The sequence below is a fragment of the Loxodonta africana genome, unplaced genomic scaffold (assembly GCF_030014295.1).
Source record: "Loxodonta africana isolate mLoxAfr1 unplaced genomic scaffold, mLoxAfr1.hap2 scaffold_63, whole genome shotgun sequence".
Lineage (NCBI taxonomy): Eukaryota > Metazoa > Chordata > Mammalia > Proboscidea > Elephantidae > Loxodonta > Loxodonta africana.
In genome coordinates this window covers 695,403-722,236 of record NW_026975359.1, presented here as the reverse complement: position 1 = coordinate 722,236, position 26,834 = coordinate 695,403, and the positions used below count along the sequence as shown (strand labels likewise).

General features: G+C 41.8%; 1 long non-coding RNA gene across 2 annotated transcripts in view; it reads left to right on the top strand.

Annotated features, from left to right (window-relative positions):
- The window catches only part of LOC135229920 (uncharacterized), a 57,173-nt gene extending 30,656 nt beyond the window's left edge, over positions 1 to 26,517 (top strand). The window contains exons 2-4 of one of the 2 annotated variants that reach the window (XR_010320587.1): positions 12,801 to 12,948; positions 19,979 to 20,153; positions 24,213 to 26,517. This is a non-coding gene — a long non-coding RNA (uncharacterized LOC135229920). Of the gene's footprint in view, positions 1 to 6,554; positions 12,949 to 19,978; positions 20,154 to 24,212 lie in introns of those variants that run through there. The other variant, XR_010320586.1, reaches the window with a different exon arrangement.
- Positions 26,518 to 26,834: the final 317 nt, after the last annotated feature.

The window sequence follows — 26,834 nt, the reverse complement described above, 5'->3', positions numbered from 1 at the left end:
ACATTTTTTCTTATGTGCTGATGAGTCAATTCTGACTCATAGTGACTATAGGATGGAATAGAACTTCTCCAAAGGGTTTCTAAGGCTGTAATCTTTATGGAAGGAAATCGTCATATCTTTCTCCTGTGGAGTAGTTGGTGGATCAAATCAAAAGGTTTAACAGCTGAGTGCTTAACCACTGCACTACTGGGGCTCCTTTTGACATCATGCATCATAATAGATTTTTAACACACCCCTCAGAAACATAGAAGTCCATAAATTGTCAAGGGTACAGAAGATTTAACATGTATAAAAATACCAAATTGATATATGTGTATGTGTGTGTATTATCTAACCACTAAAGAATATACATTCATCTCATGCACATACATAGTGTTTATAAAAATTGACTGTATACTGTGTTACAAAGCAAGTCTCAACAAATTTCAAGAGTCTGCAATAATATAGAGGATACTGTGTAAGTACAGCATAATTAAAAAAAAACATATTAGAAAAAGAAAATACAAAATCTCCATGTGCTTGGATATTTTAAAATACTAGGCATTAAAAAAGACATCATAATGAAAATTAGAATATATTTTGAAGTGAACAATTATGAACATAGTGCATATAAAAATTGGTGCAGTACAGACAATATAATATAGGAAACTTATAGCCTTAAAAATATAATTGGAAAGAACAAATTTTGAAAAATAAGTGAGTTAAACATCCATTCAAAATGTTGGGAAAAAAACAGAAACAAACATTCATAGGAATTTTTGTTTCTATTAATGATTGGATACATGCAACAGACGATCAACAAAGACTAAAGTTGATTCTTAGAAAATGCTGGTAAAATTGACAAACTTTAGGCAAGATTGATCAAGTGAAAAAGAATGAAGGTATAAATAACGAATATCAGGAATTAGAAAGAAAATGACTACAGATCTTGCAGAACTTAAAGATAATGTGAGAATGTTATGAACCATATTAGCTAATAAATTTGCAAATTTAGGTAAAGTAGGCAAACGTATCATACCATGTAAGTTAATAACAACGATTCAAGAAGAAACAGGAAGCAAAAGTAATTCCACAATTGTTAATAGAATTGAATTAGAGCTCAAACTATTCTCAAAAAGAAAACTTCATGTCAGATGGCTTTTCCTGCAAATTCTGCCAAATATTCAAGAAATACTTCACAAATTCTTCAATATGAAATGAAATATATGCCCAAACTCATTTTATAAAGCTTGTAGAATGAATATTGATACCAAAACCTGACAAGAGCAGCACAAGATGTGAAAATTACAGGCCAATGTCACTGATGAACATAGATGCAAAATATAAAAAGAAATAGGCAAAACAAATCCAGCAATACTCTAAAGAAGAATATAGTATGACCAAGTTGGGTCTATCCCAAGAATTCAAGGTTAGTTTAACATTCAAAAATGAATCAGTATAATTTGCCATATGTACAGGAAAAATAAATGTGGTTATATTAATAGGTGTAATAAAATAAGTATTTGATAACCTCCAGCATCCACTCATGTTTTTTAAAAGAACATCTAGCATGCCATGAGACCAGAAGAACCAGAAGGTTCCCGGCTACTGTCACTGAACATTTTGATCAAAGAGTCCACAGCAAAGCCCTGATCAAAAGGGGGAAAATGCAGAACAGAATTTCAAATTCTCATGAACCCTAGACTTTTTGGAGCCATTGAGGGTGAATGAACTCCTGAAACTATTGCCGTGAGATAATCTTTAAACATTACACCAAAAGCATTCCCTTGAATCATCTTAAAACTGAAGTATAAAAAAGAAAACACCATACTGTTGCTGTTGAGTTGATTCTGACTCAGAGACCCTATAGGACAGAATAGCACTGCCCCATAGAGTTTCCAAGGTGCAGGTGGTGGATTCAAACTGCTCTTCTTTTGCCTGGCTACCGTATCACTTAACCACTGTGCCACGAGGGCTCCAGAACATTAGCTACTTAACTAATAAAAATGGTCTACCTTGAGCATATGCTCTTTTAAGAACTGTCTATATGGCATCAGATTGACAACAGCTACTGAAAAGATTAGATAGGAACCTTAAGGAGCAGTGGGTTTATGCTAATGACAGAGGAACTACTCAGAAAAGGAGGGTGAGAATGGTTGCACAACTTGAATGTAACCGATGTCATTAAATTGTACAGGTAGAAACTGTTAAGTTGGTGTATGTTTTGCTGCATATATTCTCAACCACAAAAAACACATTTACAGGTAATAATTAACAAAAAATGTCAAGGACAGCTAAATATTTTGAAAATAAGACAGAGTTGCATGTGAGGGAATGAGTGGGGTGAGCTGTTTTAGATTAATAGTTAGTAAAGGCTTATGGGATCAGGATATTTGAGGAGATAACTGACCTATATCAAAGGAGAGAATAGCTGTATGAAGTTCTGGAGGGAGGATATTGCCAATAAAGGAAAGAGTTGTTTCTGAGGCCCTTAAATAACCAAGTGTTCTGGCATGTTTTGAGGAAGCTCAGGAAATAAGTCATGGCTAGTGTGGAGTGAACCGAGGGAAGACTGTTAGGAAATGAGGTTAGTATGGTGGGCAAGCCCCGCATCATGAAAGACCATGGGAAGGATTTGGGAATTTTTCCTAATTGCCATGAGAAGCCACTGAGGTGATGCTGTTATGTAGACTGTAAGAGGGAAGATCGGTGGCACGGAGTCCAGTTTTAACCAAGAGATGATGGTGGCTGTAAGGTGGAGGTAGTGAGAAGTGGATAGAGTCAGGATTTATGTTAAGGTAGTGCCAAGAGTCCAGAATATGTGTCAATGGATTGGATGCAAGATTTGAATAAAGGAGAGAAATCAAGGATGATTTCTAGGTTTTTGTCCTGAACAACCCAGAGGATAGTGAGAACATTTGCTGAGATAAGGAAGACTGGGAGGTAGATAAGACACTTGGACGAAGAATTTTATTTGAACCACATAAAGTTTGAGATGCCTAGTAGACATTCAAGGGAAGATGTGAGGTCAGCCATTGGTGAAGGAACAACAGGGCAGAGTATGTAAATGAGGGTATCCTAGGGCTCAGGTGGAATTGACTGCCATGAATTGGCTCAGATAACCTAGATAGTGAGAAGTAATGAATGATGTTACTTAAACAGGGCATGGAAATCAATGAAAAAGGTTTGGGAGTGGCAGGGAGGCTAAGGTAGAGAAGTTTCTCTCTTCCTAAACCTGATTGGCTGGATTTGAAGACATCATAAGTTCGTGTATGAGAAATATCCAGCAAATTACCAGTTGATTTAATAAATTGATAACAAAGTCCACCTTTCAGCCAAAGATTGAAAAACAAACAAACCAATTGCCATCCAGTGAATTCTGACTCTTAGCAACCCTCTAGGACGGAGTAGAACTACCCCATACGGTTTCTAAGGAGCAGCTGTTGGATTCAAACAGCAGACCTTTTGGTTAGCAGCTGAGCTCTTAACCACTGCACCACCAGGCTCAAACCAAGAATAACACAGATGAGGAACTTACTCCTTAGTTCAATCAAGTATGTAGATATTCAAATTTGTGATTTTGGAGATTCCCCCTCTTTTTTTTCAAAGTGGGGGGCATTGAGATGGAGGATTTTCCTATGACCACCATCCTAAGGGATTTAATTAACCCATAGTTGAGACATTGTAAACATCTCAAGAAATTATTACCTTTGAGAAACTTGAGGGTGAGTAGGCATATCACCTGGCTCCTCTTAAACTCCTTTTAAAAACCTGACTTGAAGACTCACCTGCCTTTTTGAATAAGTGCCAGCTTGAATAGGCAGGGTTCAGGGAATTGCCAACCAAAGGTATGGTTTCTCCAGAGGCCTCCAAGGGGTGTAAAAGAAGAGTGGAGCCAGACCCCGCGCTTGGGACACACCCTTGGTAGGAAATATTTGAGTGTGTGTGTGGTGAGGGGAGCACTCGGTGTGGGAGAGTGGGGTGGGTGGGTAATAGGGAAATGCCTGTTTTTTTTTTTTTTCTGGTTTTAAGAAACAGTTTTTTACTTTTTTTTTTTTTTTAATTACAACGAACAGTTCAGTGGAGACATGTTCCTTATCTGCAGGGGCTAGTGGAATTGCTGATAGCTGAGAATGTAGCCTGCTCCCCAAGTGCGAGTTGGCATTTTGGAGAGAAAACTTGATATTTGGAGCACTGACTGGCACTGCGTTTTCTAAATAATTAAGGGTGGTGGGGTGGTGGTGCGAGAAAGAGGATGGTCTATGAACACTGACCCTGGAAAATTAACCCGAGTGTGTGGGTTGTGGATAACAGGAAAAGAACATCACCCGCAAATGACAGCAGTGCCTTTATTTATTTATTTATGCTTCTTTTTAGTTCTGAGTTGTTTTTAAGCCACAAATTAATGGGGCCACCATGAGTTTTCAGAGAATGAGTTTTACAAAAATCTAAGTGTTTTAAATATTGCAAGGATTTACTTATATATGCTGTATATGAGAAAAGTCCTTCCAGTTATAGGGAGGAGAAAGAAAGTATATTCAGGAATTAAATTTTCACAGTTCTCTGAATTCTTATATTTCTCTTGTTGTCCATTTTTCTTTTTTTGTCCTTCATCCACCCCTTCCACCTTGACCCACTGTCTTCATCATCTAGTGCTGCCGTAACAGAAATACCATGAGTGGATGGCTTTAACCAAGAGAAATGTAATACCTCACATTAAAGTAGGCTAATAGTCCAAATTCAAGGCATCAGCTCTAGGGGAAAGCTTTCTCTCTCTTTCGGCTCTGGAAGAAGGTCCTTGTCCTTAGCCTTCCCATGGTCAAGGAGCTTCTCAGGTGCAGGGACCCTGGGTCCAGAGGACATGCTCTGCTCCTGGTGCTGCTTTCTTGATAGTCTGAGGCCCCCAACTCTCCGCTTGCTTCCCTTTCCTTTTACCTCTTGCGAGATAAAAGGTGGTGCAGGTCACACCACAGGGAAAGGTGACCTGAGTGAGGGTGGTGTTACAATCCCACCCTAATCCTCTTACAGTAAAATTACAATCACAAAATGAAGGACAACTAGGCAATAGTGGGAATCATGGCCTAACCAAGTTGAAACACACGTTTTTTAGGGTCATAATTTAATCCAAACCAAATCAAACTTGTCACCATCAAGTTGATTCCAACCCATAGAGACCCTAGTTGATATTAACTCATAGAGACCCTATAGCATAGAGTAGAACTACCTCATAGAGTTTCCAAGGTCTAGTTGGTGGATTCGAACTGCTGACCTTTTGGTTAGCAGCTGAGCTCTTAACCACTATGCCACCAGGCCTCCTCTTGATCCACAGTCCACCCTAATTCACCACTGTGTTAGAAAAAGGCTTTGCTATTCTGAAATAAGAACTTTTTACTATACTTTTGTGTTCGTGGTTGCTTTTGGTATGTCTTTAAGCACTGAACAGTTAACTCATACCCATTAAAAACCCATTGCCACTGAGTCTATTCCAACTCATAGCGGCCCAATAGGGCAGAGCAGAACTGTGCCATAGACTTTCCAAGGAGTGCCTGGTGGATTTGAACTGATGACCTTTTGGTTAGCAGCCATAGCTCTTAAACAGTACACCACCAGTGTGGGAGGGGTTTAATTGATAACATGATGTCTGGGCTCCAAGGGAGATGGAATGGATGTGCAGGAGAAGGGCATGCAGAGTCAGCCTGTATAGTCCCCTGAACTCTGTTCAAGATCATAACACACCTCAGTAATCACTTGAATCTAAACATACAACTTTAACAGTTGATATAAATGACTTTACACATGAATTTTGGAACGCAACTATTTCTCAATGGAAGTTTCTTCAACTAAGCTGTTTGTATTCCCTTAATAATTGTGAAAGCTAACATTTATTGTGTTCATTCTGTGTGTAAGGCCTTTTTCTAAGTGCCTTGTGTGTTTTATTTAACCTGCGTAACAACCTTTTGAATAAGACCCATTTTAGAAATGGGAAACTGAGGCAGTGAGAGGTAAAGTAACGTGCCCAGATCAACCAGCTGATAGATTGAGTTAGGATTTAAACCCAGGCAGTTTGTTTCAGAATTTGCTTATGTAATCACTGTACATGACAGCAGTGAGCCCTAGTGGCTGTGTGGCTAAAGAACTTGGCTGCTAACTGAAAGGTCAGTGGTTCGAACCCAACCGCCTCTCTGCAGGAGTCAGATGTGGCAGTCTGCTTCAGTGAAGACTTACAGCCTTGGAAACCCTATGTGGCAGTTTTACTCTGTCCTTTGGGGTCACTATGAGTTAGAATCGACTTGATGACAGTGGGTTTTGGCACATAATACTAATGTGCAGTGTATTCTGTATGCCGTGTATATGTTCAGAAACTAATTTTCCGAACATTTATGCCATATATAGATTACCAATCCAGTTGCCGTTGAGGAGATTTTCACTCCTGAGGACCCCGTGAGTTTTCAGAGTAGGACTGCCCTCCATACGGTTTTCAACAGCTGTGACCATTTGGAGGTAGATTGCCAGGCCTTTCTTCCAAGGCAACTCTGAGTGGATTTAAACTACCAACCTTTCAGTTAGTAGCTGAGCACTTAACTCTTTGTGCTACCTCATACATATATATACTAGGAGGTTTTCCTCCTTATTTGTACTTTAACGTTTTTTAGACTGTTATGAATACATGTTCCTGGCAGTTAACTACATGCTAAAGAACAGAATAGGCACATGTAACCCTCTCTCACCTTCTCCCTCCCCTCTTTCACAGAGATGAAATGAAAAGGAATTAATGAGGACAGATTATTGGATTAGGGCCCATACTCAGGGCTCTAACAGCATGGGGAGTTTCTCCTGTCACTTCAGTTCTTGTTCAGGAATTGGCACCTGCTTTTTGTGAATCACAAAAACCAGTGCTTTATATCAAGCCATTTAGATTTGGGCTATGGAGCAGTGACTTAAAAAAATTAAATTTTATTTTCAGAGATTTTTTCTATTAATTGTTTACATTTATTTTAATTGTATATTCTGAAACCGCTACAAAAAGGCATGAAATAATTGTTTAAATTTTAATTCGTATGGGTCTAAATGTATGTTAAACTACCTATCGTCGCCGTCACAGTCGTTGTTATGTTTGAGCCGATTGTTGTGGCCACTTGTTACCAAGTATGACTTTCTTCTCCAGGGACCGATCTTTCCTGACAACGTGTCCAAAATATGTGAGATGAAGCCTCGTCATTCTTGCTTCTAAGGAATATTCTGGCTGTACTTCTTTCAAGACAGATTTGTTCATTCTTTTGGCAGTCCGTGGTATATTCAATATTCTTTGCAAATACCGTAATTCAGTGCCTTCAATTTTTCTTTAGTCTTCCTTATTCATTGCCCACCTTTCGTGTGCGTATGAGGCGACTGAAAGCACCATGGCTTGAGTCAGGTGCACATTAGTTTTCAAGGTGACATCTGTGCGTTTGAACACTTTAAGAGGCCTCTGGCAGCAGATTTGCCCAATGCAATGTGTCGTTTGATTTCTTGACTGCTGCTTCCATGGGTGTTTATTGTGGATCCAAGTAAAATGAAGCCCTTAGTGATGTCAACATTTTCTCCATTGTCATGATGTTGCTTATTGGTCCTGTTGTTAGGCTGTTGGTCTGTAGTCTTTGATTTTCTTCAGTAAATGCTTTAAGGCCTCTTCACTTTCAACAAGCGAGATTGTATCATCTGCATATCTCAGGTTATTAATGAGTCTTCCTCCAATCCTGACGCCTTATTCTTCTTCAGACAGTCCAGCTTCTCGGATTATTTGCTCAGCATACAGGTCGAATAGGTATGGTGAAAGGATACAATGGAGACGCATACCTTTCTTGACTTTAAACCATGCAGTATTCCTTGTTCTATTTAGATGACTGCCTCTTTTTCTATGTACAGGTTTCTCATGAGAACAATTAAGTGTCCTGGAAATCTCATTCTTTCCCATGTTATCCATAATTTGTTATGAGCTGGAGTAGGTCTCAGAAATAATGTGCCATTTCTTCCAGTTGGTTGTGCACGGCTGCCTACTTCCCTAGGTGGTAGCAGGTAAGGCCTGTCTCAGAAACACTCCCCTCCTCACTAAGCATGATTCTTCACACTGCTCCATCTTCTTTCCCGTGTGTGTCTCCTGCCCTCCTCAGTGGCCGGGGAAAATGATAGTAGTCCACTATGAGATTTATTCTTTTATTATACTTTATTTTATCATTTGTTTTTATAACATAGTTCCGTTAAAATCAAGGGTAATAAAAATGTTTGTGTGATGGAAGTGGATAATCCCACCCATTGTGTCCATCTAAAGTTTCATGAGAAAACTGTGCCCACAACAGAGGGCTCCCACTCCTCTGGCTCACTGTATTTTCTCCTTGTTTATTTGCTCTTCCCTCTTTCCTGATGCATGCATGGGACCACTGAGCTTCAGGACTCCACAATTCTCCTTTTCATACCAGTGTTACTGTAATCTTGGGTTCCTGGGCTGCCTTGCCACAGATTTACTCATTCTGTTTCTGTTAATTATTTCATTACTTAAAAATCTCTCATGAATTTTTCCAGAAGTACATTCTATTCCTCAAAAACTTGGAAGCAATGGGAAAGTATGCAATAAATAACAAGAAAACATACGTAATGCATAGAATAAATTATTAACGTTCCGATATGTCTGTTATCTTACTTACATTGGCATGTATGTGTATTAGAGTCTCTGGTTGATGCAAATGGTTAATATCTTGAGCTGCTGACAGAAAGTTGGAGTTCAGGTCCACCCAGAATTGCTGTGAAAGAGAGGTCTGGCAGCCTACTTCCGAAAACCCAAACACTGAAACCCCTATGGAGTACAGTTCTACTCTGGCACCCTGGTGTCATCATGAATCAGAACTGACTCAGTGGCAACTGGTTTTATGTGTGTATTAGCACACACATTTATGTATATTAACACAGATATTATATCCTGATATTTTCGTTCATCATTAGTCTTTTCTCATGATAAATTTTTTTTGTTTTTTTTTAATGAGGGCATTAAATTACTTTATAATATTCTGTGTGCATGTAGTATATGTTTTTTAACGATTTGACTATAGTTGCAATAATAAATGTGCATGTTTCTAGTAATCTTCAACCTATACTTACATCTTTTTAACATACATCTCTGCCATTAAATCTCTTTGTTTAATTATTGTTTAACACTCTTTACGCCTAAGAGATGGTCTCAGAAGCAGCCCTGATCAGTTTTTCTCCCTCTTACTCATGAAGCCCCTTAATGTATCCCAAGGTATCAACTACGAAGGATTTTACGTACTTATCGTTTGTTTATTTTTCTTTCAGTCAGTATATTCCATGGGCCAGAAATAGTCTATGTTATGCAGATACAGTGGTGAAAGGTACACACTGTCCCTGTCCTCATGAAGGGGACAACCCAGTGCAGGTGGGAGGAGCACTGGGGAAATGCAGCTGAGAGCAAGGACAGACAACCCTCCAGGAACCACACTGGACTTCAGAGAGGCTTGTTGGCTGCTGTTCACCTGGCAGGCTTCTAGATACCCGAGTACCCTTGGGCTTGGTGCCTGCTCCTCTCTCTATTGACACCCTCCCTCTAGGATGCCTCAGTGAGTTCACTGCTGTCTATTTGTAGCTAAGGACCTGAGGTTTATACCTCCATCCATTCAAACTCCTCCTGGGTCCAGACTCATATATTGAAATGTCAGCCTAACTCTCTGTATTGACCTCTTTATGCATTATAATGATACATTCCTCATATGGCCATCATGAAAAGCAAACATGAAAGGAAAAGCACAGGAGTGCCTGGCACCAGTGTAGGTACTCAATGAACATTAGCTGTTGGTATTATCCTTGACATCCCCGTGTGGGGTGAAGTTTTATTACCTGACATCTCCATGTGAATATCTAACACCTACACCATGTTATCTAGGCTATGAAACAATTCTTTGTTCCAGCCACTATTCTTTTCTTATCCATGAATTTCTCAAGGCTTCGGTGATGGGATTGTGTGTTTTTCCACACAATGGATGTGATTAGGAATGGTTGGCCAGGTCCTACACAATAAATTGCTCCAGCGTTCCTTTGGGTGACCATTGAGACAAGTTTCAGCCAACGAATGTAGCAAAGAATTGGAACCACTCTGAGCTGTTCATGCGAGTACTCTCAATCCAGAATATCTGGTAAATCGACTGTTAGGGATTGAATTGTGTCCCTCCAAAATGTATGTGGAAATCCTAACCCCTGTACCTGTAAATCTGACCTTGTTAGGAAAGAGGGGGCCTGCTTTTATTATGTGAATGAGGTCATACCAATGTAGGGTGGGTCCTAAGCCTAACTCTTCTTAGTTATAAAAGGAGCAGAATACACACAGACACAAACAGGTGAAAAGGAAGACAGACAAAGAAGACAGATGCTTCTAGAAGGCCAGGAACACAAATGATTGCTGGCATCTACTAGAAGCTGAGGTAGACAAGGAAGGACCTCCCACTACAGCCATGCCCTGAATTCGAACGACTACCTGCTAAACTGTGAGAAAATAAACTTCTGTTCTTTAAAGCCATCCAGTTGTGTTATTTTTTGTTATGGAGGGACTAGGTAACTAACACACATACCCGTTCTTATAAGTTCAGCCCAGTGCAGAATAATTTTCTTCCCTCCTTGGTCTAGACCACCCGAACCTGCTCTTTCCCTATCAGTGTCCTTTGCTTTCACCTAAGAGCTATGACAGAGTCAGCTCGATGGTGATGCATTGAAATTTCAATTTATTTTTTATTTATGATTACTATTAATTCCAGTATTTTCTACAGTTTTCAATGGAGACAGTCCTATAATCTATGAATAGCAGTTATACTTTTTCTCTTTTTGTACTAGCTTACACTTCCAGTGTTCAATGTTTAATAAAAGTAATGATAGAAGCACCCTTATTTTATTGTTTATTAATTTTAAAGAGAATGTCCCACACGTCACCATGAACTATCGTGCTAGTTGTAGTTTTCCATGTTCGGGAACTCCTTTTCTGTTCCATATTTGCTCCTAGTCCTTATCTCTCCGTGTGATTGGATTTTATCAACCTGCTTTGCCCCCATCTCTTGAGGTGAGCATATGTCTTCTCTTCTTTCACCTATGCATGTGGTGAATGAAATTACTAAATCTTTAACGTTCACTCAAATTTGTATGCCTACAATAAAACGCCTTGATCATGGCATGTTACGTGGTTTATCCTTTGTTGGATTTCCTTTGCTGGCATCTTACATAGGGTTTTGCATCTCAGTTACTGAGTGTGCTTGTCCTCTAACTCTTCTTCTACCATCCTTCTCTAATTTGTTATCATTTTTAAACTAGCCTTAAGGATCAAGTTAGGGGAGTATCTCATGGTTTTCTAATCTCTGTTGACTATGTACAAGATTAAAATGACTGTTTCTTGCATGTTTGCTGGAACCTGACTGGAAACGATCTAGGTCTGCCGTTTTCTTTGTAGGGAGATCTTGAACTACTGACCCATTTTATTTAGTGGTTAAAGGCATCTTCTGGTGCTAATTTACTTAGAAAAAATTCTGATGCATGTTCTAGGTTGCTCGAATCTCATCTTCAAATATTGATTATCAGGGCTTGTAGCCTCATGGAAGGCAATTCATCAATCCCAGATTTCCCCAAAGTCAGGCTCTGCAACTCTTCCCGGTACCAAATTCCCTCATTTAAGACTTATTTGCAAAGAGACAACAGTATGCTATCTGCGCAGTTGTTTATCCACAACCTTCTTGAGTCCATAATGTGAGGATATAGTCTTCTAATGCTTTTTTTGTAATTGTTCTCTTTCTTATTTTTTTTTTTTCCTTTTTTCACTGCCAATACCCCTGCCCCCCGCCAGTCTAGTAGTTTTAAAGTTGTGCGTTTCAGGTTCAAGTCTGTAATCCAACTGAGCTTCTGTGTGTGCTGCATGTGTGCATCAAAAGAACACGCTTCTAGAAGCAGAAAGCAGGCAGTGCGACTGTTGGGTGGTTGGCGGGGGAGGGGGAGGGGAGCTGCTGCTCAGAGAGGGCGCCCGAGGGAGGCAGGAGATGCCGGGCTGCCGGCCGCAAGCCTGCAGGCTCCAAGGAGGCGGAACCCGCGTGCGCCATGAGCCTTTTGAGACAGGCCCAAGCCCACCCAGCCGGGTGCTAACCTCGCATCCGCCAGGCTTGCAGGTTCCACCAGGACTAGGGGAAGCCTAAGGCCAAGGAGGGCAAGGTCTAGGGTCTGGACCTGAGAACTGGTTCTGCCACTTGTGATCGCAGCGCTTATGCTGGAAAGGAGGGCAGGAAGCATATCGCAACGTGTGTCCGGACGATGACCCAGAAGGGGGGAGTTGTGGTCACCCACGGACTCTGGGTCTGCATATGGAGGCCCCCAGGGTGCAATTCCAGGAGCAGAAGGCAAAGCCACAGAGGCCAAAGTGCACCTCGCCGATGCTTCCCAGGGGCATTTCCCCAAATATGGGGAGCAGTCCCTCCTCTGGGCTAGGGACTTTGTTTCCTCCATTGTCATCACTGACTGTGAGCAGACTCTAGTCTATGCAGACTAATGAGGAGTTATCAAAATGAGCTCCAAACTCCGGATTTGAGTTAAGGATCATAAATTAACACAGAGAAATACGACTTTAGCAATAAGTGACTGTTTGAAGCCCAAGTTGCCTTAAAACACGGAATTTCAGTCTTTCAGCTCCTCTGCTAATCTAGTGACTAAGAACAGGATCTCACTGGAGCTCAAAGATGTGGGGCACTGGGAATACTCTGGGTCTGTCTGCTCACGGCTGATTGCCTGATCCCAGTTTTATTATACAGCTTAAATACAGACCAGAAGAGGAGTTTGGGGCTTGACACCTGACATCTTAACACCAGTTCCTGTTTCTTGAGGAAGGAAGAGGTAAAATAAATCAGCATTTACTGTGTCCTTCTCCATCCCCGGAAGTCTTCATGAAGACCCTCTCAGGTAAGGATTGACAGGGAGTGGCTTGGTTTACTATTCGACTTTGTCCTTCAGTCACTTTGTTTATGTCCTGCATGTAAACTATTATGCATTGACAGAAGCATTCTAATTCTTATGCAGAATGACTAGACCTGCTGCAGAATGACTATATTGTGCCTCCCTTGGGCACCCCTGTCTGCGCAGCACCCCCCACCCCCAACTGCCCAACCGCCTCTCTCCTGGCATTCTGCTTCTAGAAGCATGTTCTTTTGATGCAGAGATGCAGCACACACAGAATCCCAGCTGGATTACAGACTTGAACCTGAAGACCTTATGCAGAATGACTATTTATGAACCCCTAAGCTTAGTACTAAAGCAGGTACTTACTCCTCAGAGAAGGCCCTGGGGGAGGTTGACACCTGCATTCCCCAGCGCTCCTGCTGCTCTAGAAGTGCCTGAAATGCCTCTCTGGGAAAGGCCTTCAGATTAGGCTCATGGCCCACGTGGGAATTCAGGCCTATTTTTCTGTTAGAACATCTCATTTCGCTCTGAAAATTTTATTATCCAGTTTATTCACCAGACATGAGTACAGACATCTCATATTTTCAAAATAATCCCATTCTCTAATACTAATTTGCCACCAAGAGTATATTCCAAAGTGTTTCCAATAGGCTAGCAAGTCTTTCCAAAGAGGGGAGTCCTGCACCATGTTGTGCAGTGACAGCAGGGTTGGCATAATATGTTTACCCAGATACCTACCACTTTTTAAAAATTTTTTATTGTGCTTTATTTGAAACTTTACAGAGCAAATTACTTTCTTGTTCAGCCATTTATACACAATTGTTTTGTGACATTGGTGGCAATATTCATGATGTGTCAATATTCTCTTCTATGCTCCGGTTCCCCGTTTCCATCCGCCATGATTCCTGTTCCGTCCTGCCCTCTTTTCTGTGCTTTTGGGCAGGTTTTGTACTTTTGGTCTCATACACACAATTGAACTAAGAAACACTTTCTTCACGTGTGTTATTGTTTGTTTTATAGACCTGTCTAATCTTTGGCTGATCGGCAAACTTCAGAAGGTACTTTCGACTTTGTTGCTTTCCATAACTCCTGAAATTCCAAGTCTACCACCTGAAGAACTTCCTTAGTGTTTCATTTAGAACAAGTCTGGTGGCGATGAATTCTCTTAAGCGTCCTTCACCTGAGAATGTCAATATTTTTCCTTTACTCATGAAAGAAGTAACAGCCTATAGAACACTGGGTTAATGTTTCTTTTCTTTCAGTGTTGAAAAAATGTTGTTTTCACAGCCTTTTGGCCTCCATGGCTACAAATGATGAATACAGAGTCATTCCAATTGTTTCTCCTGTGTGAAATGAGTTGTTTTCTCTCTAGCTTCTTTGAAGATATTTTCTTGGTCCTTGTTATTCCACAATTGACAGTGAGGCATTTGGGCGTAAAATTATGTGAGTTTAACTTGCTGGAGTTTGCATAGCTTCTTGAATCTGTAAGTTTATGTCTTTCAACAAATTGGGAAAGTGTTCAGCCAGTATTTCTTCAGATACTTTTTTCTACACCACATATTTTCTCTACACCTTATGGAATTCCAATAAATAAATGTTAGATATTTTTGGATTTTTTTGAGGCTCTGTTCATTTTTTTTTCAATATTTGTCCTCTGTTTTCAGATTGGATATTTTCAATTGAACTATTTTCATCTCATTGATCCTTTTGTCTGTCAACAGCATTCCGCTGATCAAGTGAATTTTTTATCTCTATTTTTCCTGTCTAAAATTTTCATTTGTGAATGGTTTCTATGTATTTTTCTATTTTTCTAAGGTGTGCCTGTTACTTCTTTGAGCGTGGTTAAAGTAGCTTTTTAAAGTTTTTGTCTATGATTCCAAGACTATGTCTTACTTCAATCTTACAGAAAATGTTGATGTTGTTTGTTTTAGCAATCACTTGACCCAGTTATGTTCAGGCTGCAGGTTCTTTCCCAACTTCTGGATGCTGTGGCTCAGATGTCAGTTCAGATTTTGAAGACTTTGCAATGATATTTGGATGTAATCTATGGGAGTGTCACTCAGTCTGGGACCTTGTTGGTGTTCTAACCCATAATGCAGTTCTCAAAGGATTGATCTACTTCTTGGGGTCAGAGCAAAGCATATGCAACTATGGGAGTGGAGGGGGGTATGAAAAACAACTTTATGGTATCCCTCTCTTGAGCCGCCTGGTCTCTGTCTCTCTGAGGCTCTCTGATGTCTGAGCAGCTACCTTCCTGGTCCACTGGCAAGAATGTTGGGGCTTTAATCTCTTCATTCTGCCGTGCAATTAAGTGACTGGGTCTGCCTATGAGGCCAAATAACGGTAAGATGGAGAAAATGTAACAGAGATTCCTCTATATTATTTGGTCCTTATATACTTAGGTCAGAGAGAAGGCACACTGTTTCTGGTGATACTTCCAAACAGGTATGGAGAAAAAGGCATTAACAGGTCGATAGCTGCATACTAGGTGTTACGGATTAAACTCTGTCTTCCCAAAATGTATATATCAGCTTGAATAGGCCATGCTTCCCAGTATTGTGCGATTATCCACCATTTTGTCAGCTGGTGTGATTTTCCAATGTATTGTAAATCCTACCTCTATGATGTTAATGAGCGAAGATTTGAAGCAGTTATGTTAAGGAGGCAGGGCTCAATCTACAAGATTAAGTTGTGTTTTAAGTCAGTCTCTTTTGAGATATAAAAGAGAAAAGAGCAGAGAGACAGGGGGACCTCAGTACCACCAAGAAAGAAGTGTCAGGAGCAGTGCATACTTTGGACCTAGGGTCCCTGTGCTGAGAACCTTCTTGTCCAGGGGAAGATTGGTGACAACGACCTTCCCCTAGGAGTGACAGAGAGAAAAAGTCTTCCCCTGGAATTGGCACCCTGAATTTGGACTTATAGAGCCTCCTGGACTGTGAGGGAATAATTTTCTTTGTTAAAGTCATCCATTTGTGGTATTTCTGTTACAGGAGCACTAGATATCTAAGACACTAGGTACCAGGAGATGTCCATTTCCCAGCTCTTTCACTCCCAGGGCCACTATGACTAAGTAGCCATTGCCATAAATCCATGTGAGCAGACTATTCTGATTACTGCTTTGACTCTACTGTCTGTTATGGTAACCACACACACCTTGTCTTTGTTGATTGAGTGCCACCACTTGGCTGCTACCACCACGGGGTCCAGTCAACTGCATTGTAGTTAGGTGTCTTAATTCAGTTAGGGCAGTTCTCACTGTGGACTCTTACTTACATAAAATAGCAACCACAGAAGTCTTCAATAATGCTGGGGCTTGCTGCACAAATTTGTACCTCACTGCTATGGTAAAAAGAGAGCCCTCTGGGCACTCCGTGTGTGGGTCTGTGGGTCCAGCCTAATAAATCCATTCTAACCTGCCAGTTTCCCTCAGCCTTTGGTTACCTTCTCCTACAGTATACAATGGCAGATCTGCCATTTCCACTTGATTTATTGTAGGCCACCACTTAATCCATGCTTCAGTAAACCAACCAAATAAACTATGAGATCCTTTTCTAACCTCTGAAGCTGAAACACTGAATGAAGAATCTATGCTTCCTGGGTCTATATCAATAAACTCAGACTAATCCACCTTTATGTCGCTTGCACCATTATCCCACACCCATAATAGCCATTCCCACACATATTCACCAGGTTTCTGTATGTATGTATGTATGTATTAGAAAAATCAAGCAGTTCTTTTGGAGTTTAGCATACTTTCTCCTGGGTCACACTTCATAGTTCACCTTTTGGGGCTTGTTGGGACTGAAGTCTAGGTATAGGTCTAGAAGCAAAAATGGGCAGTGGCAGTGGGATGTTCAGCCATGTCTTATAAGACATCTGCCTAAGGTGATGCCCCAGGCAATGCCCCAGATACCACCCCAGGAGATAATTCAAACAAGACACTTCAGGCACAGCTGAGGGTAATCTCATTAGATGGAGGTGGAAGGGATAATTGTTTTACTGGGAAGGGTGCCTTAGCAGGCAAAGTTAGAGAATCTCTTCAGATGGGAGTAAGAGGTCTGGTTCTGTTAGGAAGAGTGATTCAACAGAAATTGGAGGTTCATTGTCCCCCACTTCCTGACTGTCTGCCCATATGTCCTCATCCCGAGTTTCAGGATCCCATTTCTTCCCAATCAGTACCCTCACTCTAACTTCAGACACCATTTGAGGCTGGATATTCAATTGGCGCTTTAATTCAGTCACTCTTATGATAAGAATCTGAGTTTATTTTTGGCAGCATTAGCCTTGTTACTATAAGAAATATGGTTTTCTTTCTGGGCACAAGTGGCAGCTTTCAGATCTTGTATGTGGTGCTTCAGCTTTGAGCCCATTTCTTTCATTCACCAGTGTGACTAGCAAAAGCAGGACTAACCAAGCAGCTTCCTTATTATTCTTATTCTGACAAAATTATAGAAAAGTATCAAATATGTAATCAGGCAGAGCCTTGTCTCTCACAAATATTTGATCCAGTGGTAGTAGTATTTTGCGTATTTCTATTGTCACCTCCCACCATGGATTAGCAATAGCCTGTTTACTACTGGAGACAGTCATCAGTGCCTTTAAGACTAGCCAGACTTGAGAATCAATTCAGAAAACTCATCCTTAAGATTTGGTTCCTCTAGAACCACAGTAGGTACCAAATGTCTTAGCCTGGGATCTCTAGAGATGCAAAACTAGTGAAGAGAATATATATATATATATGGAAACCCTAGTCGCATAATGGTTAATAGCTATAGCTGCTAACCAAAAGGTTAGCAGTTCGAATCCACCAGGCGCTCCTTGGGAACTCTGTGGGGCAGTTCTACTTTGTCCTGTAGGGTCACTATGAGTTGGAAACGACTCGATGGCAATGGGTATATATATATACACACACACACATACACACATACATATATATATGCATACATATGTTAGTTGTGGATGTTAGATGCCATCGATCCTGTGTAAAACAGAATGAAACACCGCCTGATCCTGAACCATCCTCACAATCATTGCTATGTTTGAGCCCATTCTTGCAGCCAGTGTGTCAGTTCATGTTGTTGAGCGCCTTCCTCTTTTTTTCTGACCCTCAGCTTTTCCAAGCATGATGAGCCTCTCCTGGGACAGGTCCCTCCTGAAAATATGTCCAAGGCACGTGAAACGAAGTCTCGCCATCCTTGCTTCTAAGGTGCATTCTTGGTGTACTTCTTCCAAGATGGTTTTGTTTATTCTTCTGGCAGTCCATGGTACATTCAGTATTCTTTGCCAACACCATATTTTAAATGAATCAGTTCTTCGGTTTTCCGTATTCATTGTCTAACTTGCTCAAGCATGTGAGGTGATAGAAAATATCATGGCTTTGCTCAGGCACACCTTAGTCCTCAAAGTGACATCTTTCTTTCTCAACACTTTAAGGAGGTCTTTTGCAACAGATTTGCCCAATGCAATACATTGTTTGAATTCTTGACTGCTGCTTCTGTGGGCATTGATTATGGATTCAAGTTAAATGAAATGCTTGATGACTTCAGTATTTTCTCTGTTTATCATGGTGTTGCTTACTGGTCCAGTTGTGAGAATTTTTGTTTTTTTTATGTTGAGGTGTAATCCATACTGAAGGCTGTAGTGGTTGCTCTTCATCAGTAACTGCTTCAAGTCCTCTTTACTTTCAGCAAGCAAGGTCGTATCAGCTGCATATCATAGGTTGTTAGTGAATCTTTCTCCAAAACTGATGCCATGTTCTTGTTCTTCGAAACCAGCTTCTCAGAATGTTTGCTCAGCATACAGATTGAGTAAGTATGGTGAAAGGATACCACCATGACACATAACTTTCTGATTTTAAACCACACAGTATCCCCTTGCCCTACTCAAATGACTGCCTCTTGGTCTACGTAGATATTCCGCATGAATACAGTTAAGTGTTCTGGAATTCCCATTCTTTGCTAAGCTATCCATAATTTGTCATGAGCCACACAGTTGAGTGTCCTTGTATAGGAAACAAAAACAGGTAAACATCTTACTGATATACTCTACTTTCAGCCAAGATCCATCAGACATCAGAAATGATATCCCACATTCCATGTCTTCCTCTGAATCCAGCTTGAATTTTTGGTAGTTGCCTGTCTGTGTACTGCTGCAACTGTTTTTAAATTATATTCAGCAAAATTTTTCTTGCGTGGGATGTTAATGACATTACATTGCTCGATAATTTCCACATTGCGTTGGACCACCTCTCTTTGAAATGGGTACACATATAGATCTCTTTCAGTCATTTGGTCAGGTGGCTGTCTTCCAAATATATTGGAATAGTCAAGTGAGTGCCTCCAGCACTGCGTCCCTGTGTTGAAACATCTCATTTGGTACTCCATCAGTTCCTGGAGCCGTGTTTTTTGCCAATGCCTTCAGTGCAGCTTGGAGTTCTTCCTTCAGTACCATCAGCTCTTGATCCAATGCTACCTCCTGAAATGGTTGAATGTCGACCAATTCTTTTTGGTGTATTGAGTCTGTGTATTCCTTCCGTCTTCTTTTGATGTTTCCTGTGTTGTTCGATATTTTGCCCATAGAATCCTTCCTTCAGTATTGCACCTAGAGGCTTGAATATTTCCTTCAGTTCTTTCAGCTTGAGAAATGCCAGGTGTTTTCTTCCCTTTTGGTTTTCTAACTCCAGATCTGTTCACATTATTATTATCATACTTTGTCTTCTCCAGCTTCCCTTTCAGGTATTCTGTTGAGCTCTTTTACTTTATTTTTCCTTCCATTCTCTTTAGGTACTGTACATTCAAGAGCAAGATTCAGAGTCTCTTGTGACATCCTCTTTGGTCTTTGCTTTCTTTCCTGTCTTTCTAATGACTTTTTGTTTTTTTCATATATGATGTCCTTGTTATCATCCCACAACTAATCTGGTCTTCGATCATTAGTGTGCAGTGCATCAAATCTATTCTTGAGATGGTCTCTAAATTCAGGTTTGATATACTCAAGGGCATACTTTGACTCATGGACTTGTTTTAATTTTCTTCAGCTTCTACTTGAACGTGAATATGAGCAACTGATCATCTGTTCTGCAGTCAGCCCCTGGCCTGATTCTGACTCATGGTATTGACCTTCTCCATCATCACCTTCCACAAATTTGATTCCTATCTATTCTGCCTGGAATGGTTCACGAGTATAGTCACCATTTATGTTCCTGACGAAAGGTATGTGCAATGAATAAGTCATTGGTCTTGCCAAATTCTATCATGTAAGCTTCATTGTCATTTCTATCATCAATACCTTATTTTCCAACTGCTGATTTGTCTGCTTTGTTTTCAACTTCGCATTCTAATTACGTAATTATCAGTACATCTTGATTGATGAATGCATCACGTTTGATCAGTTTCAAACTGCGGAACTTGGTAAAAACCTTCAACTTCTTCATCTTTCACATTCATAATGTGTGTGTAAATTTGAATAATAGTCTTATTAACTGGTCTTCCTGGTAGGCCTGTGAATATTATCCTATTGTTCGTAGTGTTCTACTTCAGAAAAGATCTTGAAATGTTCTTTTTATCGATGAATATGATGCCGTTCTCTTCAGTATCTCAATCCTGGCATAGTAGAACATATCATTGTCTAGTTTAAAAGGTCCAAAACCAAGTTATTTCAGCTCACTAATGCCTTGGATTACTGACCTTTATGCATTCCATTTCATTTTTGATGACTTCCAATTTCCCTAGATTCATACTTCCTTCATTCCACGTTCTGATTATTAAAGGATATTTGCATCAGTTTCTTCTCATTATGAGTTGTGCCCCATCAGGAAACGTCATTAAAGTGGGATCTACTTTGAGGAGGTAGCTCTTCCCCACTTGTATTTTGAGTGCCTTCCAACCTAAGGGGTTATCCTCTGTCATTCCATCAGACAGTGTTCCAGTACTATTTGTAAGATTTCACTGGCCAGTTGTTTTTAGAAATAGGTCACTAGGTCCTTTTTCCTAGTCTGTCTAAATCCAGAGCTCCACTCAAACCAGTCTACCATCAGTGAACCTGGTGGTATTTGAAATACCGGTGGCATAGCTTCTAACATCACAGCAACATGCAAGCCACCACACTACAACAAACTGACAGAAGAGTGGTGGGAGTTAAAAATGAGAAGAACCAAAAAGAGTGCTTCTTCCATGTCTGCTGATTTAGAGGATCCATGAAAAATTGTCAAGTGAAGAGTGATTCAGAGAAAAACATGGGTAGAATGTGACCTAATTTCCATAAAAACAAACAAATGAATGTACTTACACGTGTCCCGGCAAAAAGAAGTGTGTAAAAGGGTACATATGTATCTTTGGACACTGGACACTTTGGGGGAGCAGGTACAATATACTTATGTGGGGATGGCTCTTATTATCACTTCTGTATACAAATCTCTGTTGTTAAATGTGTTATAAGAATGTAAAATCTTTTAAAGTTTAATAACATCATACGTGTGTGTGTGTATTTGAAACATTTTTTTTTTACTATTTTATATATGTGTTTTTTAGTTATCTAGTGTGGCTATAGCAGAGATAGCACAAGTGGATGGCTTTAACAAACAGAAACTTATTCTCTCACAGTTTAAGAAGCAAGAAGTTTGAAGTCAGGGCGCCAGCTCTAAGAGAAAGCTTTCTCTCTTTGTGGCTCTGGGGGAAAGTCCTTGTCATCCATCTTCCCCTGGCCTAGGAAATTCTCAGCGCCTGGACGCTGGGTCAAAAGGACATGCTCCACTCCAGGCACTTCTTCCTTGGTGGTATGAGGTCCCTCTCATTTCTGCTCACTTTTCTCTTTGTATCTCAAAAGAGACTGACTCAAGACTCACCCTAATCCTGCAGATTGTGTCCTCCCTCATTAACCTAACTGCCTCTAATCCTGCCTCATTAACATCACAGAGGTTAGAATTTACAACACATAAGTAATCACATCAGATCACAAAATGCAGGACAACCACACAATACTGGGAATCATGGCCTGGCCAGGTTGACACACATTTTGGGGGACACTATTCAATCCATAACAATAGAGAAAACACTGTCTTCAATGCCAGATTCAGAGACTTTTATCCATCTATGAAGGGCAAACACAGAAATTGAACAAAATTCAGACCAGCGAATTATTGCTTGCTCTTGTAACTAATGACTTCTTCTGGTCTCTATGCCTCGAAATGGCCAAAAAGAATTCTGAGGATTAATTCAGTTATTGCTAAAACATCTACTGAATTTGCATGTCTACAGGTAAGGAAGAATGCTTGACACCGTGTGTGATTCATTAAGTAACACAGGGACCCTTAGACTATTGTTCTCCTTCTCTGATATGCCACTATCACCTTCTCCCCTTGTTGCTCTCCTGAAAAACCCACACTTGTATATTCTAGGCTTTTTTTCAGGATTGAATTTGCAGGAAGTTAAAGATATATCTTTGAAAGATAAAGAAGACTTTGGCCACATTGTCTTTAGACAGTCGAACTTCCCAGCCAACCTCTGTGCAGGATGGGAATTCACAATCCCTCCTACTCAGTACCTCTGAGCAGGACGGGATTTCTGTTTCATTATCAGGCGACTGTGGAATTCACCCCTCTTCAGAAAACTTACTTTCCTTTGCCTCAAACTGTCCCTCTCAGGATCTGTCACGGTCACTCTGAGAAATTCACATGGGCAGCCTGTATGGAAGTGCCCATCCTAGAGGCCCTGCCCTCCCTTCCTTGCTCCGTAGGGCTTCCTCTGACACTTGGGGTCGCATCTCCCAGGGAGTACACACCTCTGGCACTTCCAGGGATTCCCAGGCCCTGGGATACTGTGGATGGGACTTGGAACTCAATCTGTTTCTTCCCATCCTCACCTTTGGTTATCTGTGTTCTGTCTTCACCAGATTTAGGAGGCCTTGTCTTCTCTTTGCTCGTTTCATCTCAGTCAGGCTTTTCTATTCCAACTCTCTGATCTCAGAACAGATCAGGTTAGACCACAGAAAAGAGAAAGACCAAGCAAACATCACTGATCTGTGCAGAAGCTGCTGAGAAGGGATTCGATTCTCATTGGTTTAGGGTTTTATGCCCACTGCTCACCGGCAGGCAGGTTCCCCCCAGAGTCTGGCTTCTGTCTGGTACCTTGTACTACAAAGAACTCAGTGACCAGACCACCTTCACAATCACACCTCCCTTAGAGCTATCTTTGCAGAGGCTCTTTGTCAGACTTCCATATCCCACTGAAATCCTATTTCTCTTTCCTTACAAACATTATGCTCATTCTCAGGGCCCTGAGACCTCATCTGCAGATGAGTCTTGTCCTCTTCTCTCCTTGGCGGGGGAAGCTTTTGAGTGGACCTCATGTCTTCGGACAGCTATCCTGGGGCTTCTTCCACCCTGGTGCCGTAGGGCTGCATCTCTCTTTGTACTAGAAGGGGTGTGGAAGGGGCACAAGGCTAAAAGAGGATGGATTTTCCAGGTGAGGTGGGTTTAAGAAGCTTGAATGAACTTCTTCCCTGAAGAGTGCATATTTTGCAGTCCAGACATCCTGCTTCTCTCAGTCTAAGGGTCCTAGCACGTCTTCAGGTGCTTTCTCCTTTGACCCTGAGGCCATGCCTGCACCCTCTGCAGCCAGGTCTCCCACATGTGTAGCAGCACCAGTAGGTGTGGTAGCCTGTTCAGCCCCTGTCTCCTCCTCCAGATGCTCCTGGAGGTGCCTGGCTCTTCTTGCCAGGACTCCAGGATGCTGACCAGGGACTCAGTGTTGGTTAAAGGATGTCGGCCAGTGACCACGTGTCCTCATTTCCTTTGAAGGCTTAGGCTAGTTGCCTGGGCAGAAGACAGCCAAGGTCAGTCTGAGCCTAGACACCTAGTGACCGACCTGTGACACTGCAGCGAGTGATAGATGTTAATTTCCATACTCAGGTATCCGCAGGTGGTGGATTCAGAGTGGTCGGAGGAGAAGTGTAACTAGAGATAACACACTCATGAGGGCACGGGCCAAAGGTCAGGGAAAATAGCTGAGGTCGTGGAGCTCTAGCGGAGCCAGTCTAGGGCACAGGCCTCCCTCCTGTATGTGGCAAAGAGGCGATCCATGTGCCGCCTTCTGCAGACTCTGGACTGCTGGGGCCCTGGTTGTCCAGAATTCGGCCTTGTCTTTGGAGAAGTGACGCGCATGCAGTGTGCCACCGGGGGCTGTGGCCCAGCAGAAGCAAAATCTTGACAATGGGGGCTTCAGTTGACTTTGCCTGTGCTCTCCTTTGGCTGAGTGACATCGTGTGTTTCCTAGCAGGTGAAGGCATTCGTGGAGAGAGGCGATTTCCATGCGTGCAGGAAAGTGTGTGCTGAGATGATGAGTCGCTGGAGACCGGGGTGGACTCTTCAGACCCAGGATAGGCCTCTGGCAGGTATGTGTCAATGTTTTCTGCCCATGGCACTCACCCGGGTATTTGCATAGAATGTCGTCAGCGGAATTAGTAGTCTCCGGAGAGGCTGCCACATGTCAACAAGCTTCACCTGGCCAGAGTACACCCGTGATGTAGCTCCCCAATCAGTCACCTTCCCCCTTTGCTCTTTCGTCTCTAGGCACTCTATCAGGCACTCCAAGCTGTGAAGTGACTCAGGGAGAGAAGGAAGAGATTTCAGAGAATGAACACATACAGAGAGAGAGGCAAGAGATGCTGAGTGAGGATGTCTTGCGTACTGATATCCTGAGGAAAGTGGGAAAATTGGACCCTGGCCTGCTCTGCCAATGCCCTGAAGCAGTCCGCACCAGGGGCTCCCTTGTGCCTGCGTAGCCTTTCCCAGGGTGTGCTCAAATCCTGTGGCCACTAGGTGTCCTAGGTCACAATGGAGGACCCTGTGTCATCTGCCTGGTGGACTGGATCTCTGCCATTGGCTGAGTCTTGTCACCAGGCCCATCATAAGCTCTGCCCACTCTTCCGGTGGGGAGACTCTCTCCATGGTGATGGCAAAGAAACCTTAGTCCCGCCCACCTGGCCTTGACTTCACCTACCTGGCCTGCTGACCCTCACTCAGACCTCTGTGTCGATCAAAATGAATGTTCACCAGTTGCCCGGTGTCAGCATCTGGTATAAAGGATTCGGGACCTTGCCTGAGGCAGAAGGCAGCCTAGGTCTGCGGGTACCTGGAAGTCTAGTGACTTGTGACGCTGCTGCCAGTGAGAAATGGTGACTCCCATACTCACATATCCCCTGGTGGCAGAATGATAGTGATGGGTGGAGAAACATGGTTCCGGAGCACACGTTCAGTCGGGCACCGGCCAAATGCCACGGCCAGGAGTGGACGTTGTGGAGCTGCATGGCGAGCCAGTGAAGGGCCCAAGGATTTCTCCAATGAGGCAAAATGCAGATCAAGCCAAGGAACATAAAGATAAAGCAGCTGAAGAAATTAAAAAGGTTACTCAAGAACATAGTTAAAAATTTAATAAGCTGCAAGAAACCATAGAGAGACTGCAATCAGAGATTCAGAAGATTAACAATAAAATTACAGAGTTAGAAAACTCAATAGAAAGTAAGAAGAGCACAACTGAGGAATTGGAAGGCAGAATTACTGAGATTGAAGGTGAAACTCTTGGGACTAATATATTTGAAGAGAAAGCAGATAAAAGAAATTTAAATGAAGAAATCCAAAGAATCATATGGGACTTTATCAAGAGAAATAACTATGAGTGATTTCAGTACCAGAACAGGGAGGGCTAACAGAAAATACAAAGGGAACTGTTGAAGATTTGTTGGCAGAAAACTTCCATGATATCATGAAAGATGCTCATCGAATTCCACATAAGGTAGATCTCAAAAGAAAGTGACCGAGACACATAATAATCAAACTTGCCAAAATCAAATATAAAGAGAATTTTAAGAGAGGCTAGGGATAAAGGAAGTCACCAACAAAGGAGAGTAAATAATAAAAAACTTGGACTACTCAGCAGAAATCATGCAGGCAAGAAGGCAAAGGGATGACTTACACAAAATATTGAAGGAAAAAAATTGCCAGCCAGGAATCAAACCATAACCCTGGCCCTCTGGCCTTCTGGCCCTCTGGCCTTAGCCCTCTAACTCTAGCCCCTAAGCCCTGAGCCCCAAAGCCCCTAAGACCCTAAGCCCTTAGGTCCTAACCCCCAAGGCCCTAAACCCTAACCCTAACCCAAACCCTAACCCCTATAGCCTAAACTCTACAACCTAAACACCTACACCCCAAAACACTACACATCAAAACCCTACACACTAAACCCTATACTCTAAGCCTCAAACCCTAAACCCAAACCTCAAATTCCAAACCCTAAACCTAACCGTAAACCCTAAACCCTAACACCTAACCCTAACCCCTAACCACCCTAACCCTAATGACCCTAACCCTAACCCTCGAACCCTAACCCTCTAACGCTAACATGAAACCCTAATCCGAAACCCTAACCCTCTAACTCTAACCTCTAACCCTCTAACCCTAGCCCTAATCCTAACCCCAACCTCCAAACCTAACCCCAAACCCTAAACCTCAAATCCCTAGCCCTAAACCTAAGAATGAGCCTAAGCCTAACCCTATCACTTAACTCTAAACCCTAAACCATAACACTTAAAACCCTAACACGCAAAACCCTAACACCCTTAGCCCTAACACATTTAACCCTAACACCCTAAACGCCACAACCCTAAACACTAACACCCTTAACCCCAACCCCTAACCCCTAAACCCTAAACTTAAACACTAAACCGTCTAACCCTCTAACCCTAATACCCTAAACCCTAACCCCAGCCCCCAGCCTTAACGCTCACTCTAAGCCTTAAACCTTAAGCCCTAAACCCTAGGCTCTAAGCCCTAAGCCCTAAACTCTAAATCCTAAAACCCTAAACTCTAAGCCCTAAGCCTAACCCTCTAATCCTAAACCCTA